The sequence below is a fragment of the Protopterus annectens genome, chromosome 6.part0 (genome assembly GCF_019279795.1).
Source record: "Protopterus annectens isolate FY-2018-M chromosome 6.part0, PAN1.0, whole genome shotgun sequence".
NCBI classification, from domain to species: domain Eukaryota; kingdom Metazoa; phylum Chordata; order Ceratodontiformes; family Protopteridae; genus Protopterus; species Protopterus annectens.
Window position 1 is genome coordinate 550,513,312 of NC_056737.1, and position 25,595 is coordinate 550,538,906.

The following is a 25,595-nucleotide window of genomic DNA, read 5'->3' on the forward strand; positions in this document are numbered from 1 at the left end:
AGTATTAAATCTTCCAGAGCCACTATCTTTTGGAATTGAAAGGGCTCACAGGTCTTTATCACATCCTTCTGCATTAAAAAACCCAACCTCAGCAAGATCCATCATAGTTAAGTTTTTGTCAACACAGGATAAAGATCTGGTGTTAAAGACTGGTTGGTTAAAACGTCCCATTCAAGAAAATGGAAGAATCATTAGATTTGATAATGACTATATATCTGTAACAATCGCAAAGAGAAAAGTATGTGTTCCCCTCATTAAAGACCTCAAGAAAGCTAAAATAAAAGCCCAAATACTTTTCCCTGCTAGAATAAAAATCACATTCCTAGATGGTCAGAAAACATTTAATAATATTGAAGAAGCAACAGAATTTGTCAAAAGACATAACTTACTAGATAAAATTGAAGATATTGAGCTTTCTACACCAAGCCTAAAGAGACAAAGTACTAATGGCAAAGCAATAAATGACAAAACCCAAAAAAAACTCAAAGATAATTAAGACATAAATCTCTAATTTCCAATGGCTATAATTCCTTAAGAATAAGACCAATACAGCAAACTATGAGGTAAGACCTCATAATAAATATATATAGATATATAAGTTTAATTCTTCTTTCTTCATCTTACTATAATAATTCTTATTATTAAATACACATGCTTATCATCTTTCATCTTTTTCTTTCTTTGTTATGGATTTCTCATCCCTTATATATGTCACAGTATGATTGATTAAGTATGAATGATTGAACAAATATACAAGATATTGTTATGAATGTACAGGATTGTGAATTAATATTTATTTTAAATTAACTAAGTGTTAACTATAGTTAGCATAATGTGTAAACATTTTGCTTAAATGCAGTTTGCTTTGCATTTGTGGAACACCAAACAAATAGAAATAGAATTGCGGTAGGTTGGGAGATGGAAGGGAGACCTCAGGCATATACACAATCTGCTAAGGAGACTTTCACTGGCGTTTGAATGATTAAAGCGAGGCATCTTATGTTTCCATTTTCCTTTCTTTATCTTATTAAATAGAATGTGATAAATACTCTTTTGGGGTGGGAGAGATCTTTTTGGAGAAGTAAAGAGTTTGAATGCATTGTTGACAACAACAGTTAAAAAAAAAACAGTATTAACCTGTTTAACTTGTTTTTTTTGCATGTACTGTCTCCTGTTTCACAAACCATGAGCGTACGAAAGTAAGAATAATATAAGAAAAATGCTCTGCATACCTTGTGGATACAGTTGGTGTTTAAATTTGTAAAGCTTCATAAGAACCAAAGCTCGAGCGATACATAGATCCACAGCTCTTTGGGACTGACACATAACTGTGGGAACTTGAAGTTATGATGTATTTGACCTCTGAACCTGTGTTGCACATAAGAAATCAACTGTGGCAGAAAAAAATGAAGCAAGGACGTTTTGCAGTTGGGACGGTTCAAATAATGTCTTAAAGCAATTAAGTGAGTGAACTCAAACAAAACAAAATTATATTTGATGCTTCTGATGTTCGGGAGGCACTAATGCTAACGTGCACAGGGAGTGGATGCAGTCACAGGCTTTGAGCTAACAATTATTTGAGAACTTTGAAACTTAACTGCTAGTCATTGCTTACTGATATTAGTTTGCATTGTTTTGCCAGAAACCCATAGATAGCGTGGGGAACATACCCAAGGTATGAGGGGAAATTTGGTTAATTATGTGAAAAAGAATACAGTTTATAGGTGAGGAGGAAAATGTACATGATGAGGAATTAACAACTCTGCATCTACAGTATAGATGCTTCAGTTACAGTACAGTCCTTTATTAGGTACTTAAGTAAAGTAACTGCATCTGGCTAAAGAGAGGGATGGAATGCAAAGGTATAGAGTGTTTTTTGCGCATTCCATGTAGCTTTTAAAGAAGTGTATCACTGATACATGTTAACAAACAGTGGTAAATACTGGCACCTGTCCTACAAACATTTAAAGGTTCTAGTTAAAAAAAAAACACTGAAAACGAAGATGACATTGTTATCTCTCTCTCTATTTTAAGCTCATGGAAGCAAATCCGAAGCGTTCCCCCCACAAGGGCTGCATACCCTACCCCCAAAAGTCTCATCCTAACCATGCTTTAATTAAACCATAGTTATTACACTAAAATATTTGCACTAAATATTTCTGATAACACATATCACTGCCTCCCATTACTTAACTTCACACATTTTCACAAAACATTGTTAAACATTGGCAAAAAATATGCACTCTTAGGGTATTTACACTCTCTAATTTCTCATGGGGCTTGTGGCTGTACTGATTTTCATAAAAACAATAATTGTGTTTCATTGCATGTGAGTGCTGGTGCATTAAGAGTGTTATTCCAATAGCGGGACAATACTTTTTGTTTTAATGGATAACCCATATATGGACAGTCTGAAAGTATAGAAGACAATGGTGAAACAAAGACGTTTTTATAGTCGAGGCAGTTCTAAAAATGCCTTTAAGTAATACAAAGCATAAATGTACGAACTGAATAACAAAACGAAATACTGTTTAATGGTTAACATATATATGGCTACTCTGAAAGCAGCAAAGTTTTGTATTATCTGAATATCGTATTAAAATGTCACTATATAATTAATGACCAGCACAAGCAAAGCTGATATGTGCTCTTTCCAAATAACAGTGGTATTGATAAGGGTGAAGACTTGGAATGAATACTCCCCTGAAATCCAAATGTAAGAAAGTAGTAATAAATAATATATTGAAGAAATAAGAGGGGCATGAATGAGGGGGAGAAGGGAGATAGAAAGAGAAATTGCTATAGTTAGTACTAAATAAATAAAACTATTGCAGTTACTTTTAATGTAAATATAGGGTAGAACTTAAATTATCTGATACAAATACAGTCAGATGCAATCTATCAGTTATATTATAAATATAGCATAATGAGTAGGTATTTTTTGTTACTATAAACAATTAAAAGTAATTGTAATGTACATGGACATATAAAGTAATTAATATAATCCAATATAAATCTGCATTATATACACAAATGAAGAGGGAGATTGATGTTTAAATGAAAGGAAAGGATGATTGTCACAAACTAATAAGCTTGAAGCACACATAATATAATAGCGTAAGTCACATGATTAAAGTTGCACATTCTTTAGATAATACATATATATATATATATATATATATATATATATATAGTTCACAAATAAAATGTGGAGAAGGAACAGATGGGAGAGAGATGAGAGATAAAGGAAGAATGAATATTGTACCAATGTTTTAACTACTAATAAAAATGTTTATATAATATGTAACATCAATTTAAATCATATACTAGAATTGGGCATATATTCCTTACCCATAATTTAGTTAGTGCTAGAAAGATATCATCTTTCTTAATAAAAGTCTCTAGTTTTTACATTGTTTTTTTGAAGTTAAACTCACATATGTCAGATTATGAGAACATAATCATATTATTTTTAACACAGAGAAGTATACCAAGCATGGGCAATTGTCTCATGGTTATTTCTTATTTGCAATTAAATAATATATTTCACTAGATGTCTTGAGATGTTTACGTATTTTAGTAATCAAGTACAGTGTTGTAGAAATATTGAATAAGATTAACTGTATACTTAATTAATAGATGGCAGAAGCAGCTATATAAAGGTTGATTGGAAGTAGGATTGTTAGAGATGGTGGCTAGGATGATGTGTTCATCAAGCCAGGGATTTAAATATCCATGTTTAGTTTTGTATATAGTTATGTATGTTGTGTTATTTCTATTCATTTTTAACTACCTGCTCATAACTAAATCTAATACATATATCTGTATCATTCAAAATGTTCTCTTATAAATATACGTCTTTAAATGTCAACAGCCTTAACAATGCTATCAAAAGAGGAAGTATAGTTAAATATTTTAAATTGAATAAAGTAGATATAGGCTTCTTACAAGAAACTCATATAATTAGTAGAGACCTAGATAGAATGTCCTTTAATGGCTACACGGTCCTTGTGGAATCTCATTACCAGACCAAGAGAAGAGGCACAATGATACTATGGAAAAAAACATTACCAATGCCTAAAGTCATTGATACATACTCAGACAAGAATGGCATGTTACGTCTGGTAGTTTTAGAGATAAATAAATGATATGTAACTTTGGTAAATTCATACTGGATACCTAGTATTAGAGCAGTAACAGCGTATAAGCATCTATAGTTAATAATTACTAAATCCAAAGGAGAAATAATACATGAAGAAGATTTTAACTGCCTTCTCACAGAAAAAGACACCACTAAAGATGATGAATTTAGAATATCCTCTGCAGCCAAAAAAATTTAAAAACTTTATTAACATATTATGTCTTAGGGACATATATGATTTAAAAGAAGTACACTTGTTAAAATATGCCCATTATTAATATAGGTATGGTACACAAACAATAATTGATAAAGTACTAGTTACTAATAACATGTTTTCTAAGATCTAAGAAGTTCTAATTAGTTCCTGCCCACTTTCAGATCATAATGCCGTATTGTTCAAGGTTAATATCACGCCTAAAGACCTAATAACATGACAAAGACTACCTGTTTACATCACTACACTTAATGGATTCAAAGAGTGGCTTCTTAGTGAGATAAAATCATTCCTAGACATAAATAATAATAATGAGACTTTGAAGACTATACTTTGGGATTCCCTAAAATCTTATTTATACGGTAAGATCAAAAATTGGTATCTAAATAAAAGGAAACAATGGGAAAATTAATTAACACAAATACAATCAAAAATAGACACAATAAGAAAAAATTTAAATACCAAAGGCATAAAAACTAATTCTGAACTAAAAATACTAAGTGCAAAGTATGCAGAAATTGTAAATCATAAAGTGGCAATAAATCTAGAAAAGTTTAAAATTCAGTCCTATACAGGGAATCCCAAAAACCTACATAGGCTGGCAGTAAAAGCAAATAATTTAGTAAGTATTAACCACATAAAAGAAATTACAGATAATACAGGAACCAAATTAAGACTTTTAACATAACATAAAGACATTTTGGAGGTTTTCAGAGCGCATTATGAAAAGGTAAATAACACAAATATAGATCCTGATAACAATGTACTTAAAAGTAATTTTTTGAATGAAAATATTAATAAAAGAGTAACAAAGGAACAAAACGCCAATTTGCTCAAACCAATATCATTAAAAGAAATTAAAGAATGCATTCACAATCTTAAAAACAACAAGACTCCAGGACTAGATGGAGTTATAGGGGAAATATATAAATTATTTCCAGAGGACACCTTAAAAAAATTCTAGAGGCAGCTTTTGAGGAATTCAGAAAAAAAAATATTTCCTTCATGGAAGTATGCTATAATATCTCCCATTCTAAAGCAAGATAAAGACCTTAAATTAGTAACATAATATCGACCTATATTTTTGCTAAATATAGATTATAAAATGTTTACCTCAATATTGCAAAAAGACTGACTCAATTTATCTCTAAAATAATAGCAGATGATCAAACAGGTTTAATTTTGAATAGGAAAGTTCAAGACAATGTCATCAGACTTCTAACTTTAATAGATGTTGCAAATAAAAGGAAAAAAAGAACTGTCAATTATTAGTCTAGATATAGAGAAGGCATTTGATTTCTTTTCTTGGTCATACTTATTTAAAGTTCTAGAAACATTTAATTTCACTACAGATTTCATAAAATTAATAAATAGCTTAAACAAAAAATCCTTATCTTATATTAAAATCGGGGCATTTTTATCTAAAAAAATTCAAATACTAAAAGGAACTAAGCAAGGTTGCCCTTTGTCATCTCTGTTATTTGCATTGTCAGTGGAACCATTTGCAAATTACATAAGAAATAATAATAACATAAATAGTGTTATTGTTAATTCAAATTACGCCTCCAAAATACAATTATTTGTAAATGATATTGTATTAACTATAGGAAATCTGGATTCCTCAATAAGATACATTACAGAAGCTATAGGGCAATTTGAAAAAATTTCAGATCTAAAATTTAACAACAATAAAACTGAAACATTGTTAGTGAATAAAAAAGTAAATATAGAATGGAGAAAGCACAGCAATTTTAGTTGGGAAAATAACTCTGTTAAATATCGAGGAATACACATAAAACCAAGTTGGAAAGAAATCATAGAAGTAAATTATAGAAATTTATTATATACAATTAAAGATTTTGTAAATAAATGGAATAAAATGTTCTTTACTTTTGAAGAAAAATTAACATTAATAAAAATGTGCATTCTTCCAAAATTTCTGTTTCTTATTCATACCATAATTATCAGCCCTCCAAAAAAAAAAAATAAATAAATAATAAAACAGCTCAATTCACTTCTAATTAATTTTTTATGGTCTCCACAAAAACTGAGAATAAGATATGATTGGCACAATAGAGAATGGAAAAAAAGGTGGAATTGAATTCCCAAATTTAGAACTCTATACTGAATCAGTTACGATTCATATCATAAAGCAAGTGGTTAAGCAGCAAATATACATCAAACTGGAAAAAAGTTACACATGAATATTTTATTATTCAATGCAGATGAAGTAATAAGCAATGATATATTTACTGAAAATAATAAAATATTTTTAGTAGTAAAAGACTTAGTATATAAAGAAAATAAACATGAGAAACTACCACATTGTATTATTTATATACTAAACAATTTTAGGAAAATTATAAACATAAATTATATAGCAAGACATTTGTCAATATTAATGTTTCCAATAGCACTCACAAAGAATTGTCTAGATTATTTTAATATGAAGAAAATAATGGAAATGAAAGGCAATGGATTACATTATTGGCATCAGTTCCTAGGTACAAATAAAATCCATGGTACAATAAGTCTTATAGCCAGGTACAACATAAATCAAGATAATTGGTTAAATATTCAGATCTGCAGAGAACATCTAATAAATGAATTTAAAAGGAACCAAGTAACCAACATTTTATTGCAGCCTAAAATAATCTCTCTTTTATGTGAATTAAATTCAGCACACTATAACATGGGATTTTTGTTATCTTAGATATACAAGACATTAAGAGCAGACTTAAAACAACCTGAAGATTCTTTATGGAGCTGTACAGAGAATACAAATAAATACATTATCAATACTCAGGTCAATCAAGCACACATCATCATCTCCATATTGGAAAAAATTTACATGGAAATTTATACATAGGAGTTGCTTCACTCCACAGAAAATAGCTATAATATCAAATAAAACTAGTCAAAACTGTTCGAGATGTGATGAGAGCCTATGTGCAGATTAGATACACATGTTCCTAGAATACAGAATGGTTACCCCTTTCTGGCAGGAATTTAGAGACGTTACAAAGGCATTGTGGACAGATAGTGCATAATAACAGATGCACTATTATTGTTCAATGCCCCAATACCAGATTATATACCAAAAACACAAGTGCATCTTCTTTGGTCTCTTCTGGCAATAGCAAGGAAAAACATCACTTCAAACTGGAAAAGCAAAACAATTTATATCTTTTACTGAATTTACATTATTGGCCAAGACTATATGTAATAGAGAACTTTTAACTCTTGCTTCAAGAAGAACAAGAATAACACATAAGAAATTATCCTGGATGACGCTTAAAAAATTACTAGATAAAATGTAACCATTCAAAGTAAAGTAGATTAATGTTATGGGCATTGTATATAGTTTTGTTATTTATTGTTATGTTTATATATAATTGTATGTATAATGTAGGAATCTCATGATCTTATGAAAATTAATTAAAAAAAGTTTAATAAAAAAAAAAAAGCTACTGCAATATTAGAGTGTTAGACAATGCCAGTTCATGCATACTATGTCTACATAATATCTTTCATTTCCTGCTCTATTAATATAAGCAAAGAGCTGACAGATTCTTCATTTTAGTTTTCTGTCTCTTTTCCTTAAATATTTCCTCATGTGTATGTTTTCAGAATTATTTAGTAATTATTCACTTAAAATGCCACAAACTGACTGAATAACCTGAAATGTAAAAAGAAGATTTAGTGTCAATTACACTGAAGCTATACTGGCAGTAGCATAAGTCAGAGTTGTACTGTGATGATAACTAATGGGGAAAGGGTACCTGGTTCAATGGAGTGTACTCTTACTTTGTATATTTCTTAATGTCTTATCTGAAAATAAGCATTTATACAAGTGTGTTGTCATTATGAAGTTATTAAATTGGTAGAAGGGAGACACAGACATGTGACCCTGATTAAGATAGTAGTGGAGAAGCTGCATGGGTTGTGGTATTGTATATGCTCACCTTGGTGCAAATACATGCATGTACAGAGTTTACTGATGTATGGGTGGGATTGCAGTGCTTTTCAGGAAAGACAGAAAAAGGAAGTGGGAGTAGAGTGCCTAAGGAACACAGTACAAGTTAGAAATGAATAAGAGTTCTTTGTGCTCTGTTTTGCTATGGTGCACAGCAATGGAAAAGCTTCAGATGTGATTCCTATTATAAAGAAGCTTGTAGCTATTGTAGAAAACCAGCTGAGTTGGGCAACTGACTCATCATTCACTTTATCCAGTATCTTTATGTTTTTGATTTCCACTCTGATTATTTGAGTTAAATCCAGAAAAAGCTCTAACGAGGTAATTATAACTATCTAAAGCATTGTCTAAATGAAAACTTCCAGAAAATGCAGGAGGGATAGCCTCACAACCCCCTCCCCCAATACTTATACTAACTCTATGGTCACAGTGCAGTAAAGCAAAAACAAAAACAGGGAACAACTGATAACGCTGTTATAACAACAGTGCAAGCAATGTTTTTGTAATGAGGAAATGCAATCAGTGAGTGGTAACTCACCCAGTTTTGGTTGTTTAGTTCATCCTCATCCAATTTACACTCAGTCATTAATAAGGATGACACTGTACTTATATGAATGAATGGGTCACAACTCAGTCATTGATAAGGATGACACTGTACTCACCATATGAATGAATGGGTCACAAAAAATCTAATATTTCAAGCATGCAAACCAGTCATTCAAGTAAAACCTGTTATTTTTTATTAATGTAAGTTCATAACATTGTACTGTCTCTTAAGCAGTAGCCAAAATTTGTTCTATTTTGTGTTTGCTTATTTTTGTTTGTTTTACTAATACCTTTACTTGATAATTTTATAGCTATGTTTTCATACTACATCCTTTTCCATCATGTCCCAGGCAGTAAGGGTGAATCAAAGAGATAAATATACTGGGTTGAGAGTAAATAATATCAAGCACATGGACATTCCATTCATGGTCCACAGCCAATGCCTGCTGTGGCACCATAAGACATAAACACAAGTTAAGAAAAGCAGGAATGGAAATGTGACAGATGAGAGCATTGTTCACCATAAAGTGATGTACCAAAGATGAGCATCATCCCCTTACTAGACTTGTTTTGACTGTTACATGATACATGAATCCACACAATATTAGCAATGGAATTATCATTTGATCACACTGTTGCTGCATAATACATGAAGATACGTGCTACTGTAGCCTTACCTTTTCCAGGACATTCATTACATTTTGCCTTTTTTCTGGGGATTGTGGGGGCTGCTGACCACTGTCAAGGAAGTGAACTTCTCATGTCATCATGTCAACAGTGACAGTAACATATCTGTTAACATTCAAACTCGCTGTGGTCCATCCAAGATGCTTATACCATATCCTTCCAAACAAACAAAAAACAAAAAAGTTAGGGACAATTAAGCAGCAACCTGCAGTTTGGTGGGATAATGCATGGTTGAATAACAGCTAATAAGGTTGACCACAAGATGAAACCTGAGTGATTAGACAAAGCCACTTCTGGGTAAAACTGAATTAACCAAACTGAAACGTGAATTTCATGCTAACATGCTATTATACACTAACAATATTAAAAGAAGAAAAAGAAGAGAAAGAAAAGAAAGGACTTCCCTTTTGCAAGTACTGCCATTGTATAGTGGAAATTAAATGCTCTTCAGAGTCCTCTTTATGGTCTGCCTATCCAGGCCAGTTCCATAAGGGTCTATATTAGATAATCAAACATTTGAAAGTTTCACTGTCATATGATTGTCACCACATGATCAAACTTTTAAAAGTTCGAATAGCTAATACAAAGTAATAAACTACACAAAACACCTACCTGAACGTTTTAAGCCCATACACCCTGCTCCTTAAATATACCAACTCCATGATCGCACTACAGTGCAGAAAAGGGAAATCTTCCCATTCCGTGCTGTACAGAGATCTCCTTTACAATGTTCGAACATTCAAATATCCGATCATATTGTGTTGACCATAGGACACTCAGAAGTTTGAATGTTCGAATATTCAATATAGACCCGCTCCATAATATACTACACATGTGCATCCATGTGAAAATGAATGCTTCTCTTAGAGAAGTCACGCAGCAGATGACACTTGTTTCATGCTATTTGGAATTTACTGTTATTTGCATCGGCTGGTCATATTTACCCTCATTTTAGGTATCATACATGTTTACAACACCACAAATACAGAAAAGAAAAATACTATGGCCACAAAAGCAAAATGAAAAAATATTTACTTTGTGATATGAAGGACAGAGTAACAAAATAAGCAAATTATAAGACTTAGGAATCTGTATTTTAGGAATGATTCTGTTCCTACCAAAATTGCATTCCGTAACTACTGCCAAATTTTATCAAGAGTACACTGCTTGTTATGTTCAGCCTTTATACACATTTTAAAATATTTTCTTCCTTCACAGACTAATGCTCATTGGGTATCACAGCAAGTAAGAACACAACTGGGCTGAGTACATACATTTTGTTGTGACCTTTTAAGGTCAGTTCATGTTGAAAATGAACAAAGTAATCAATAAGTTAAGTTGTTTTAAAAAGATATAAATTCACAAATAATTATCAGAATTTTAGATACTGCCACTAATGATCTTGATTATGCAATACCTACAAGTAATAAGCAAACAAACTGTGTGCTAATTCCATGCATAAAAATGATGCTGTCATATCATAGATGTCACTCAGTTAAGGAAATAAGTCATCATTCTACGGATATGAGTTAATTCAGTTGGGAAGTTGTACAAGTCTGGTAAGAATGATGAAACTGCATTAACTCAACTCATTTTAGTGGACTTCATTTACAAAGTAAACATCTGAAGAAGTATGAAGCACAGCACATTATAAAAATAATACAGATTCCTAACCACAGTACTTTTTCTCAAGACAGAGTTTTAATCATGCTATTATGCATGTATTTCCCAACTATGAATACATTTGCAAGTTGTAGTGGACTTTGTTAGAATGGAGAAAAAAAAACAAGGGTTGATTCCTTCTTCCTGTCTTTATCATAAGCTTTACATCTTCAACAATCCATGTTTTCTTTCTTAAATATTTTAACAAATTTATGGGGAGCAATGGATTAAGTAAAACTATGTAGAAATGTCAACGTACTGATTTTTCATTTTTTTTTTTGCACAACTTATTTAGTACTTTTCTGAAAAGTATAGACCATTTATGTGATGGACAAAATTCAACTATTATTTGTGTATGTTCATTTGGAGAAACAGTATCAATTTCTATAATTTGCAGAAGTGAGATTTGGATACATGCATTTTTGTTTGAAAGTTAGAATTAAAACAATCCAAGATAGGTAGACATAACACTTTTTTCTAGATGAATCATATTTTTATGTTAATAATAATATAATCTGTCTGACACTTCTAATAATTAACTGACCTTTAAGGTCTGAGTTATAAATATGTGTTAAAAATCACTTCAAAATAGTGTAGTTCTTGAGATAATTAAACCATTTTCTCAAATTACTTTCTTTTAAACTTTGCATTTTGGTAAAGTTAGAAGTTCCAGAAAAGTCTACAGCATAGGAGATTAGGAAAAAAATTTAAAATATACATTTTTTTTTTTTTTTTTTTTTTAGCAAGACTGTTTATACATGCAATCACTGAAATACTTTGCTGTTTTATCTGTCTGGGACAATGGTATACAAGAATAAATTATTATTTATCATCCAAAGCGCTTATTTAAAATGTCTATAGCTTGAGATCAACGTCTAAGATTTAATTTCCATTTGCTTTGTTATTTTATTCCATTTGACTCTACAGAGTGAATCTGTCTAGCAAAAAATGTTTCAATATCAGGAAGGGTAATTCCTTCTTAATCACACAGTTTAATATAATGATTAAATCTAGTTACAAGCATGTTAGGGTACCAACCAAAGTTAATAAAGAGAATATTTATGTCTCTTGTTAGCTCCTTGTTTGGAATTAGTGGAGGCATTTAACTAGGCACAGAGTCTTTTGGAGTAAAATTATATTGTCCTGATCCCCTTAAATAAAACACACCACAACAAAATGACATTTGATGATCTTTATTAAACTTCCATTAACATAACTTTATTGAACATTTTCAGTTTGTTAATCACAACATGAACATCCCTGTAACCATTCAACAGGGCAATGTATGCCTGCACAGCCTGCCCAAATAAGCAGCATCACCACCACCATTCACTTATTCTTACGTATTCTTATTTATCAAAGCAGCACCATACTTCTCACTTTTATCTCCCACACTTCTTGCATCAAATACCCAACAATGTTGGGGAAACAGAAGAGGGACAAGCCTGCCTCTCTTCTCTGCCTAAGCACCCAAACTGCAAAGGCAAATCCAAATCCACAATATCCTCAAAAAGAGGGAGGGAGGGTGGGTAGCAAGTTCACACTTAAATCTGATCCATTCCCAACTACACTCACATAAAATCCTTTACGCCTCTCTCACACCTACCTCACTTCCTCCCAACTCTCTCACCTGTTACATTAAGCATTCATTGAGCACAGTTCTACCTAACCTCATTTCTCTTCATCCTAGCCTTAACATCACCCCCCTTTACCCTACCCTAACCCCATTCTTATCATCTCAGCATAACCCCCTAAACACTGAAGCTCTCCCTGGACAAATTGACTTGTACCCAAACCTCATTTAAAGTTAATCTATGCGCAAACATAAAGAGTGATTTATTACACTTTTTAATTGTTGATTCCAAGTACACGAGGTGCTGTAATTTATATAGAGTTGTCAAAATGTTTTAATGTTTGCATTATCTTAGTTAATAATCATATGAGAGTTTTAGAGCTGGACCAATATTATGATTAGCATAAGAGCCGTTTTCTTGGTAATTAAATTCTATTTGCCACTCAAAACTACCACACTAAAGTATGGCATACTTAGCAAAGCCCAGCATTATCTGTAGGTCACAACAAAGTATAATAGCAGCGCCCTGAACATATAGTGATATTATACTAATATGCATTTATCAATGCTAATACAGTTCTATAATTGTGTAACCCAGAAAATAAGGAATGATGCACATAAAGCACAGCTCCAGCTAAATTTTAACAGGTTAGATAACATTGGAACAAGTCATATGGCAGTAAAAAGAATAAATATTGGCAAGTAAAAAGCATACGAGATCGAACCTATGTAAAAGGAAGTATCTGTGAAATTTGTATACTGACTTGGGTCTGTAGTTTTCATTGTCTATATAATAAGATATCTCAGAAGGTCTGGAAGGCTACGAGCGGAAAACAGAAATATGCATAGAAGGTTCCAGAGGAAATTGAAGAAAAAGACAATCGAAAGGGATTGTAGAAGAAAACCATGAGTTATGCATATCATACAATTTGCTGGTAAGCGTGACAGTGAGAAAGCATCAAAGAAAGTAGTAGTGATGCAATCAGAATGCTGCACCTCCAATAAAAAACTGTTATCCCTTTACAGATGGGGCTGATGATCTGCTAAGACACCATACTGAAGAGCCTGTTCACTTTTGGAGAACATTTTTCAAAAGAACATAAACAGAGTAAGACAATACAAAGCAAAGCAAAGCAATAAGGGTGTGCTTTTTCTTCAGCAGAAAACGTATGAAAAAAGACTACAAGAACTTTATATATATATATATATATATATATATATATATATATATATATATATATATGTATTGCTGAAAATAGAAAGCAGTGATATGTTAGAGATATTTAAATACAAAATCAAATTCAAAGGAAGTCTCTCCAATGAATTAATTTGGATGAGACATCCTAGATTAAACTATAACTTACCATATTGTTTCAGAATGCATGCTGCCAGTCCCAAATTTGCAATTATGTGTTTTGCCTGACCACATACCGAGATTGATAGTAGAAAAGTACTCTTGACTACTAGTCTTCAGCAAACCATTCTTCCTTCTTGTGAAACTCCTCCAGCTAGGCTTTTCCTCTTTGGTCTATTTTATTTTCTCTGTAACTGCAACTCAGCTTCCAGAGTGACTCCTTTAGCTCTTCATATTTTAGTATTTCTGGATAGTTTGCCAGCAGGCCACTGTAAAAGGTTTTAATAATGTCAAGTGACAGTTCCAATCAGATTTAGGTCATGGTCATTCTTAATATTAAGCGAGGTAAGCATCATGTACAAATCAATTAATTTCAAATATTCAAAAGCAGAATATCAACAAAATGAATGGCACCCCAAGGATCAGTAGAGTCCTCGTTTAGCTGTTTGCTATAGTTACTTGACAGCTGCTGATGGTATATATTCTTGCAGTAATGAAGAAATTTATTGGAACTTCATTTCACATATGTTGTTTGCCTTTCGGCTTTTCCCGGTATGCGGTCGCCACAGCTGAACTCCGGTCCGCTAATGATTGGCAGTAGATTTTTACGAAACACCGAGGTGCCAGCTCAATGCTCAACCTTCAATGAAGGCCTGCCCATTTACACAAGCATGTCTTTCGAACGCTACCCAACCGCGGGGAGGACATGCAGACTCCACACAGAAGGCACTCCCAAGCCCATCCGAGAATCGAACCGGAGAACCTCTTGCTGTGAGGTAACAATGCTTCCGCCATACCACCGCAGCATCCATTAATTTACAACATTAAAACAAACCTGCCTCCTTACCCTCACAGACAGATATGCAACTGCCTCATGCTTTAAGCCCCACCCCCCAAACACACTTACTGTAGCAGACACATGGCATTATTTTTAACTAAGTAAGTAGACTTGTGAACTCAAGAATCAGGAAAACAGAGAGCATAATACACTGTAGAAATGTAAGGCTCCCATGTGAAATTCCCCCACAAGAGCACAAATTCACTCACAACTTGAAGTATGAACTTCCAGTTTTCATGTCTAATGGTGATATTAAGCTTTGGGAATTCAATGTGAAACAAATTAGTTTGAAGACTGTTCCCAAAGTATTCAAAAATGCAAGTCAGTAAGTTCACAAATAAAATGAACAGCTGTTTAAAATCTTAGTTCATTGCACCACCTATAAAAAGTGGTGTCTACAGGTTAGTCTCTATATTTCATCTGATTATCAGTTTTAGTGTCAGCAAATTGAATACATTCTTGAGGTTTAGGTTTGCACCTTATTATGAGCTTCATTTTTTTTACTTGCTGCTGTACATATACTGGTTCCCTATCAAGTTTGTGACCAATATCATGTAATAATAGCACATCAATGACCTATATCATGTTCTAATAGCACATCAATGACCTATATCATGTTCTAATAGCACATCAATGACCTATATCATGTTCTAATAGCACATCAATGACCTATATCATGTTCTAATAGCACATCAATGACCTATATCATGTTCTAATAGCACATCAATGACCTATATCATGTTCTAATAGCACATCAATGACCTATATCATGTTCTAATAGCACATCAATGACCTATATCATGTTCTAATAGCACATCAATGACCTATATCATGTTCTAATAGCACATCAATGACCTATATCATGTTCTAATAGCACATCAATGACCTATATCATGTTCTAATAGCACATCAATGACCTATATCATGTTCTAATAGCACATCAATGACCTATATCATGTTCTAATAGCACATCAATGACCAATATCATGTTCTAATAGCACATCAATGACCTATATCATGTTCTAATAGCACATCAATGACCTATATCATGTTCTAATAGCATATCAATGACCTATATCATGTTCTAATAGCATATCAATGACCTATATCATGTTCTAATAGCGACCTATATCATGTTCTAATAGCACATCAATGACCTATATCATGTTCTAATAGCACATCAATGACCTATATCATGTTCTAATAGCACATCAATGACCTATATCATGTTCTAATAGCACATCAATGACCTATATCATGTTCTAATAGCACATCAATGACCTATATCATGTTCTAATAGCACATCAATGACCAATATCATGTTCTAATAGCACATCAATGACCTATATCATGTTCTAATAGCACATCAATGACCTATATCATGTTCTAATAGCACATCAATGACCTATATCATGTTCTAATAGCATATCAATGACCTATATCATGTTCTAATAGCACATCAATGACCTATATCATGTTCTAATAGCACATCAATGACATATATCATGTTCTAATAGCACATCAATGACCTATATCATGTTCTAATAGCACATCAATGACCTATATCATGTTCTAATAGCACATCAATGACCTATATCATGTTCTAATAGCACATCAATGACCTATATCATGTTCTAATAGCACATCAATGACCTATATCATGTTCTAATAGCACATCAATGACCTATATCATGTTCTAATAGCACATCAATGACCTATATCATGTTCTAATAGCACATCAATGACCTATATCATGTTCTAATAGCACATCAATGACCTATATCATGTTCTAATAGCACATCAATGACCTATATCATGTTCTAATAGCACATCAATGACCTATATCATGTTCTAATAGCACATCAAGATGTTCCTTCCTATGTTAAACTAAAATGCAATGGAAAAAATATTTTTTATGAAGTTTCAAAGTGAAATTTTTCTCTAAGCATCACTAACCAAAGAATACATAAGAGTTTACTATTTCCATTTGACTTGTAATGATGTGTCAGCCTAGCAAATATATTTTGACAGGTTTCCCTACAAGTTTTAGTAGTATTTTTTTTTTAATATACAGAATTTCTGATTTGGTCAATTTCTGATAATATAGTGTGATTTTACTTTGACTGCTAAAATGGAAAAGTTTTGGCGAGGGCAATAACATGTATTTGTAAATTTATATATGACATGCTGTAACTAACAACCTGATACATAGAAATACATAAGTTATATTAATTAAGTGTCTTTGAATTTAGCCAGACACCCTTGTGCTTCAAGCAAACCCCCCCCCCCCTCATGTCCTCTGGTGACTGGGAAGTATGATTAAGGCCAAGTGTCTAACTCATTCAAAAAGCTGTGCAGTTATGTGTTAGAATTGTGAAAAGAAATGGAATGAGTATGCACCCTTGTGGGACCCCAGTGTTTAGGGTGATGGTGCTTGAATGATGCTTTCCAGCTCAAACTATTTGTCGCCTGTCAGTTAGGAAGGTGAGGATCCAGTTGCATATTTTGTTTTCTATGCCTAGTTGACTTATTGTAGACAGCAGTTGTTGTGGAATAACCATGTTGAAGGCCAAGCTGAAGTCTATGAACAGCATGTGTATGTAACAGTCCTTATTTTCCAGGTGGCCCAAGGTGTGATTAACTGTTCTATGGCATCTGCAGTAGAATGATTTGGCCTGTATGCAAATTGCAGAGAGTCAAATGTAGCAGGCAAGCAGGATCCTTGACCATTTTTTTTTCCAAAATACTTCATCACTACTGAGGTAAGTGCAATTGGCTGGTAATTATGAATTGTGAGTCCCTACTAGGGAGCACTACTAAGCCATTGTATATAATCACTTTATTTTTATAATTGCTTGCTAACGTCTGTGTAATCTATGTAAGTTTGCCTAGTATCCAGTCGGACTATCCTGGTAAACAAATGTAAAATAAATAAAATAAATAAATTATTTAATGATGCTGAAGATGGTTTCTTGGGCAGAGGGGTGATGTTGGTGGTCATAAAGCATGTGGGTACTTTTTTCTGGCTGAGAGATATATTGAAAATGTCTGTGAAGACTGGTGCCATCTGATCAGCGCAGCTTTTAAGAAGCTTCCCTGGGATCCTATCTGGACCAGCTGCTTTGCCCGTATGAACCCGACATAGGTTCTTGCATACTTCTTCCAGGCTGAGGCATAGTGATGTAGCATCTACATTTGTGAGTAGTCTCTCCGGTGATGCACAATTTGATTTCTCAAATCTGCTGAAGTAGATGTTACCTTGTTTAAAAAGTTTGGGTTATCATCACATCACCTGGATGGTGGCTTATAGTCTGTGATGTTTAGGATACTTCTGCACAGCTGCCTGGGATCTTTCTGGTCAGAGAGGTCCCTCTGTATTTTTAGACTATAGGCCCGTTTTGCTACCTAAACACCTTTGTTCAAGTTATCTCTGATCTTTTTCAAAGCCTCTCTGTCTCCAGCCTTAAAGGCTGCATTGTGTGCTCTGACCATTTCATGCTCTCAGGTCAGTCGTGGAATAACGTTATGGGCACTCATCCAAGTTTAATTTGAGATCCTTGTCTGCCACTTTAACTTCACAAGGGACGTTTGATCCACAGGTGGGGTTGGTATTGGGTAATATAGTCATTTACTTAATGTGTTTTACTTTTGTGTTGATCGAAATTTAAGTCACTAGCTCTGGTATCAGTGAAGATATTTGGCCTGTGACTATATGGGAGATCAGGGAAGATGATATCCCTAATGGAGTAAAATTCAAGACATATGTCACCACACAGGAGCCTATAAGATCAACTGAAGGGATAATTCTGCAAGATGTAATTGGTGGCAGATGGAATTTAGGACAGCAGTCTTATTGGTTTGGAATATCTGGAGTCTTTCCACATGCTTAATGTGTCTAGAAATGTACATCCTGATGTGGACATTTTAGTCAATTATTGGTTTAATTAGGAATGCATAACAAAAGAGTAATATGTTGACCTATATGGTATAGCTTTAGATCTAAATAGAAGTATTTTGGGCTTACCAGTCCTATAACATAGTGGTAAAATCAGATGCAATATTCAACCTTTAAATAATGACTACATTACCATTTTAGAGTTGCTCACTTGTGATACTTCATTAAGGAAAGGGGATGCTTACCAACTATGAAAGCCTACAGTTTTTTTCTGCAATGAATTTATCCTTTTTCAGTACACCGGTTATGAGGTTATTTCCTACATTAAATACTGGGTATCAGAGAATGATTTAAAAATAACATCATATTTTGTACTAAGCTGCAAGCTCTGCTAACCAAATGTCCCTATCCCCAGTCTGGAAATCAGAACCATAGATGTTAAAAAATGAAGGGTTGTAGTGTTGATCCCTGGGGCACACCACTATTTATCATCATTCTTTCTGAGGAGGTGGCTGATACCTTAACTATGCTGGTTCTATCTTTCAGCCAAGTGGCTATCCACCCTCCCAGACATGAATCTAAAAGTCACCTAGTTTGTTTATGAAGCCAGCATGGGGTATGTGCTGTCAGATGTCTGGCCAAATTGAAATAAGCTGTATGAACTGAATGACTACTGCTAATAAATGATGTGTTCTTCTTGAAGATGGTAAGAAAATTTAGTAGACAGGCTGCCAATTTGAAAAAGCAAAACTGAAGAGGGTCTAGCCATATAAGGTTTTTGATATCATAGTTTATGAGGTCAGATATGATCTGTTCCATGCCTTTGCAAATTAGACTTGTCAGGCTAATGAGTCAGTAGTTTCTTAGGTTGGTGGTAGGGCTACCTTTGTGTAGGAGCATGACAAATGCAGTTCAAGATACCTCTGTAGCTAAACTACAGTTAAGCAATTTAAGGAGGCGATTTGCAAAGTCATGCTTTGTACCATTATTAGACATCCGCGTAAACTCTCGGTGCACAGGAAACTAGTATTTTTGGTTTGAGACAGCACCTGCATTATGTGTTCTTTTGTGAGATTAGCAGGAATGACAGATTTAGCTGTTTCAGTGGTAAAGTTTGCACTTACCTCATTAACATATTTGTAGTGTCCAGCTGGGTCTGAGTGGGTAGTGATATTTTTGATAAGTTCAGAACACTGCAGGATACTATTTCTTAATCTGCTAATGCAACTAAAGAAGAATAATTATCCATGGCTTCAAAAGCTAATTTATGTTCAAGACTTACTTTAGTAGTCCTGATGGTAAATTGTACTTTCCTCTGATATTCTTTACACATTATTTATAACAAGTAATTTTAGATCTGTTTTAGGATTTCATAATTTTTTCTCTTGTTATAGAGTTTTTTTTAAGCTGGTGGGTCAATTGATTTAAATCCGTCTGTGTCAGGTCTAGTGATGTTACAAATGGATTTGAATAACTAGTCATACAATTTGTCCATTTCAAAACCATGTATCCAGAATTACTGACTGCTGGAGTTTGATAGATTTTGAAAGAGAAGGTTATAAGTTTATGGCAAGACTTTACCAGGGATGGAGAAACTAGAGGGGTGGTACATGCAGCGGTTATATTAGTTACAAAGAATCTTTTACCAAGTCTAACAATCTGTGGACATATCACACTTTTGAGGTATATGTGTTTTGGCATATTGAGGGGATAGTAGAAATTTCACTTTATAAAGGCATTTTTGGTAATAGGCATTCCTTCAATCACACTTAGGAATGTGAAAAAATTGTCAGGGGATATGGCGGATATCCTTTTCCATGCTGAAAGTTGATAGTTTGTCTTGTTTAAGGTAAGATAGAGTTCAGTTTGTGGGTTTATGGAAATTAGTCTAGAAGTGATGTGGTCCTTGACAAATATGGATTTGACAATGCAGTTTAAATCGGACACAAATGCAAGGTAGGTGAAAATCCCAGGTATGGAAGGAGTGCTCTCTTTGCAGCAAGTCTCAGTAATTGCATAAGCATGTATATGCTCAAGCTGCAGGGCAAAGTAAAAATCAGAAATATATTTGGCTAAGACTTCTGGTGTTGAGAATAAACCTTGATTATGGTAAAATTTACGGTTGCAAAGGGTTGCACTGATATCTTTTATGTTGAGATGTCTTTTTGCTAGACTATGAATGAAAAGAAATTATGGACAGCAGAGGCTTTAGCCATAATGCATAAGCAATGGAATGAGGGGTGAATGCCATGCTTGACATGTTTATCTAGCAATCATCTCATCCCATGCTGAGACATACTCGACCCCCTCCCCAGAATGATAGCATCTATTAAGCCAGGTGTTGATGTCCATCATCTTTTCTTTGAATATAAGTAGCATTCTGGATGAAAGGAGGATTCCATTCAGGATCGGTGTCTTGCCTGCACTAGCAAATGCATGGTGGCAGCCAACATATGCCCCTCTAACTATATCATTCTGTGTAGGATGGGGGCATTAAGGATATGTGCACTCCTCAGTGGCCAATTGGTAGTACTGCAATTATTTGTCAGCTCACCATTAATTCAACTTTGGAGGGTTTGGTTGGATTTAGTGAATACTATGTGCAGTGGTACACCCAATATTCTGGCTTCATAGCATATTCAGGCAGTTTATATTATAGTTGTATAGTTTCAGCATTTATTGATCTGTTGCTGCCATCTAGTGGCCTTTTTATTTATTGAAGTCGGATTAACTTGTTTTACAGCATTGCAGCGACTGTCAGGAAATGATGGCATGGTACAGAATAGAAAAAAAGGTACGACTAACCTGATGCAATTGAAGGTGTTCTACTGAAAAAGCTTGAAGTCTTCCCTAAATTGAACAATAAAGTTAATATAAAACTACAACAACTGGGTGATCGTCTTCTAGAAATAAGAGAGTACTAAAGAGGAAGGCTATTTGACAGGGTTTTCATATTTAGACACTGCTCGTGGTACTAATCCAATAGTGGAGAAACTACCATTTACCTTGCAACAAAAGTGGGCATCTGTCGGAGCTAAATAAAAAGAGGAAAAAGAAGTAGCTTTTCACCCCTTTCTTTGTGTTTTCTAGGTTTGTTCAGCAGCAAGCAAGATCAGGAGTGACCCCAGCTTTGCCTTCATCAGCAGCAGTAATCAACCGTCCAAACCAAAAAATCCTTCCAGACTTCATGGTAGGACATCTGTGTTCAAACACAAAACAATTGTACCTTCAAGGGCCAAAAACTGCCACGGCAGCAGCAAGGTGAGCATTAGAGAAAGCACACAATGCCCAATTCACCAAAAGCCTCATCCTTTGAAAAAGAGCAAAGGGGTTAGAGGTAAGCCTATTGAGGAGAGAATATCCTTTCTTAAATCAAATGGCATCATTTTCAAGTGCTGCAAAACTACTAAGCATATAGCTAAAGACTGTAAAATATCACTTCAGTGCTCAGAATGCAGCAGTGAGAAACACATAGTGGCCTTACACCCTGATCCACCTCCACAACCAGCAGGGATGGTAGAAGCCAAGAGAGATCAGGGCAGGGAGCAACAAGAGGACTCACCTTCTTCAGTAATGTCCAAGTGCACTAAAATCTGTGGCCATGGTAAACATCTATGGTTATGTTCTAAAGTCTGCTTAGTGACTGTGTATTCCTCTGGGAAAAGAAGCAAAGCAGTGAAGATGTATGCAGTTCTTGATGAGTAGAGCAACAAATCACTTGCAAGGTCAGACTTTTTTGATATCTTTAACATTAAAACAACTACAGCTCCATATACTCTCAAGACATGCACAGGCATTATGGAGATTGCAGGCAGAAGAGGCACAGACTTCATTATTGGCACTTTTGATAAGAAAAAGCGATTCCCATTACCTACACTGATAGAGTGTGACATGATTCCTGATGGCAAATTAGGAATTCCTTCCCCAGAGGTGGCTTATCATCATCCTCACCTCCACCCAATTGCTCACCTCATTCCAGTTGTTAATCCTGGTGCTTCTATCGTTTTGCTTCTTGGAAGAGATATTTTAGAAGTACACAAGATGTATGAGCAAACTAATGGATTAGTCAATGCTCTTTATGCTTAAAGACTTGATTTGGGGTGGATTATTGTAGAAGTTTGCCTAGGATCAGTTTACCAGCCAAACAGCATCAGATCCTTAAAGACGTCTGTCTTAACAAATGGCCACACATCTTTTTTCAGTTCATACCAGAGCAATTTCATTGTTAAAGAAAGCTTTGATAATTTAACACAGTTTTGAGACTCTTCTTCACACAGCAAAGAAGATACCAGCTTCTACACAGAAACTGACAATCTGTCCTTTGATTTCTGAGACACTAAAACCCCCAGTGATAAACAAGCCCTGTCCATAGAAGATCAAGCCTTTCTCTGGATCATGGATAGAGAGACTTACCAGGATGATAATAACAGCTGTGTGGCCCCTCTGCCTTTTTGCACACCCAGGTATAATTTACTTTGTAACAGAGAACAAGCTATGAAATGCCTAAACTCTCTTTGCAGAACCTTACAAAGAAAGCCAGAGGTAAAAAGAGATTTCACAGAATTCATTAAAAGAATGCTGGATAATGATCACGCTGAAATTGCAGGACCATTGCAACAAGATAAAGAACATTGGTATCTGCCAATGTTCTGTGTTTACCACCCACACAAACCTGATCAAATAACAGTTTGATTCCAGTGCAAAGTGTGAAGGTATTTCTTTAAATAATGTACTGTTAAGTGGCCCTGATCTAAACAATACTATACTAGGGGACCTCATATGCTTTAGAAAAGAGCCCATAGCCTTCACAGCTGATGTGCAGCAGATGATTTACTGTTTTCTAGTGAGAGAGGACCACCAAAATTATTTACGGTTTCTCTAGTACAAAGATCATAATATAGATACAGTAGTAGTGTACAGAATTAGAGTACACGTCTTCGGCAACAGAACCTCTTCTGCTGTGGCTATATACTGTATGCATAAAGCTGTCCTAAAAGGTGCTGAACATTATGGACAAGATGCCAAACACTTTCTGTTGAGACATTTCTATGTAGATGATGGACTTTCATCTGCTAATACTCCTGAGATAGCAATCGACATTTTCAACAAAACAAAACAGATGTTGGCAGAATCTAGTCTGTGACTTAATAAGATCGCTTCCAACAGCAAACAGGTCATGGAAGCCTTTCCTGCAGAAGACAGAGCTAAGGACCTTAAAGATCTTTGCCAGGGTACAGACACCCTTCCTCTTCAGAAAAGTGTAGGACTAGGCTGGGATCTAGAAACAGACAGCTTTGTTTTTCAGGTCTCTTCAGATGAACAACCTTTCATCAGAAGAGGAATCTTATCTACTATGGACGGCCTTTATGATGCCCTTGGGTTGGTTGCAACTGTGGCTATAAAAGGTAAGGCGTTAGTCCGTGAACTGTCATCTGGGAAATGTGAATGCGATGCATTACTCCCACAAGAGAGACTGCGTGAGTAGGTTCAGTGGAAGGAGTCCTTACAAGCATTGAAAGACTGGATGTTGTGTGCCTGTTTCACTGTCAGCAGTCTGTAGAAAAAAACTGTATATATTTTTAGATGCATCCAATATAGCTATAGATGCAGCAGCCTATTTGAAAACAATTGATGCAGTAAGTGTATGTCATGTTGGATTTGTTATGGGAAAGTCTAAGTTAAGCCATAGACCAGCACACACAATCCCAAGGTTAGAGTTATCTGCAGCCATATTAAAGGTAGAACTATATGAGCTAATCAGAAATGAAATAGACATGGACTTAGATGCTGTGAAATTCTTAACAGACAGTAAAACTGTCCTAGGGTACATCTGCAATACATCTAGAAGATTCTTTATGTATGTCTTTAACCAAGTAAATAGAATCAAACAAGTAACTCATCCTGATCAGTTGTTCTATGTACCCACAGACCAAAACCCTGCTACAAGGCCCACACAGACAGCCTGCCTTCAGAACCCTATATTGTTTTCAGGCCCTTCCTTTCTTTACCAGCTAGATAAAGAGAGTTTTGATGACATGGCTGCTGTTCATCCTCAAATACAGCCTGAAGCTGATCCTGAAATTAGACCAGCAGTTGCAAGCTTCAGCACTAGAGCCTCTGATACCACTATTCCCTCACATTAGTTTGAGACATTTTCAGACTGGGCGACACTAGTTCAAACTATAGCCAGACTTATCCATGTTGCCAAAAGTTTCCTGTGAAAACCAGATAGCTCACAACTTACAGGCTGGAAAAGGTTTCATGAGCAAGTTAGCTTAGAGGAACTTTCACAAGAAAAGAATGTGCTTATATCTTCTGTTCAGCACAACCACTTCAAAAAAGAATATGGCCATGTCAAAGAGCAAAGGGTATTTCTGAAACAAAGTTGTCTCAAGAATTTTAGTGCTGTTATAGATCAAGATGGACTGCTGAGAGTTGGTGGACGCTTGTCTTTTGCAGCACTGACTGAACAACAGAAGCATCCAATCATTATCCCTCATGATCATCACATTGCTACACTGATTGTGAGTTATTACCATAACCAAGTGGCTTGTCAAGGGTGTCACATAACAGAAGGTACAATCAGAGCTGCAGATTTCTGTATCCTTCGTGGCAAGTGCCTGACCTCTGCAGTTATTCACAAATGTGTTATCTGTCAAACTGGGAAGGAGATTAGAAAGTCAAAAGATGGCAGATTTACCAGAAGATA

At 34.6% G+C, this 25,595-nt stretch overlaps 1 long non-coding RNA gene across 1 annotated transcript in view; it reads right to left on the bottom strand.

Moving 5' to 3' along the window:
• The window catches only part of LOC122804067, a 112,960-nt gene that overhangs the window by 77,629 nt on the left and 9,736 nt on the right, over positions 1-25,595 (bottom strand). Inside the window, exon 2 of the long non-coding RNA XR_006365164.1 lies at positions 9,555-9,720. This is a non-coding gene — a long non-coding RNA (uncharacterized LOC122804067). The remainder of the gene's footprint in view (positions 1-9,554; positions 9,721-25,595) is intronic.